The following is an 896-nucleotide window of genomic DNA, read 5'->3' as shown; positions in this document are numbered from 1 at the left end:
GGGGGGGGCGCGGCGGGACTGGCACCAAACCCGCTGTGACACCCACCCGGCCGCCCACCCACGCGGCGTGCCGGGGTCACCCGTCCCCGCGGGAGGAGGGAGGGTGCCCTTTGGGAACGAGTCCTTGAGTGTCACGGCTGATATTTAAAAATGCTCCCCAGAGGCTTTAAATAAGATATTTCAATTCCACGGAGCTGTCAGGAACGGCTGCAGACGCCAGGAATAATGGCCCCGCTCTCCTTGTGGTGTCCTGGTTAATAAATCACACCGTGGCTCCCGAACACACGCACACCGATGGACGGATGGGTGGACGGACACGCAGCAGCAGAGGGACACGTGTGTCCCCAAACAGATCCGTGTCCTCGCTGCCATGTCCCTTCCAGACCCTCATTCCAGGACAGGGACGATGCAAAGCCACCAGCACAGCCCAAGAGCCCCAAACCAGCCCCACCCCTGGGGTCACAGGGGGCACCTTTAATGCACAGCGCTGGCAGCACCTTGTCCCCCACAGGCAGGACAGCTCCATGGGCACCGGGAGCCTTGTCCCCAGCCCAGGACACTCCGGCAGATCCAATTAAGGGGACCTGGTCCCCACACACGGGAGCTGCTGGAGTTATTAAAGCAGCAGCACTTCCACACACACCTCAGCAGCTGAAAATAGCCCGGAGAAAGGAAATCAATTCCCGGCGCAGCCCAGCCCGCAGTCATCAACCAAACCAGCACAGACTTTGTTCTCTCCCGCTCGCCTTCCACCGAGGCTTTTATCCAAGACCACTCGGATTCGATTTCCTTCCCCCATCACGCCCGGCTGGAAGGGGACGGGAATCGATTTCACCCCCAATGTCACCCTCCTGTCACCCCCTCACAGGGGACGTGCTGCAGGCAGGAGGGGTGAA

General features: G+C 60.8%; 1 protein-coding gene across 1 annotated transcript in view; it reads right to left on the bottom strand.

The window, feature by feature from the left end:
* SDK2 (sidekick cell adhesion molecule 2) overlaps positions 1–896 on the bottom strand; it is a 54,858-nt gene that overhangs the window by 20,235 nt on the left and 33,727 nt on the right. The gene's annotated exons all lie outside the window — the stretch shown is intronic.

This window comes from Corvus brachyrhynchos, unplaced genomic scaffold (genome assembly GCF_000691975.1).
Source record: "Corvus brachyrhynchos isolate BGI_N302 unplaced genomic scaffold, ASM69197v1 scaffold340, whole genome shotgun sequence".
NCBI lineage: Eukaryota > Metazoa > Chordata > Aves > Passeriformes > Corvidae > Corvus > Corvus brachyrhynchos.
This window is presented reverse-complemented; position numbering and strand designations above follow the sequence as displayed.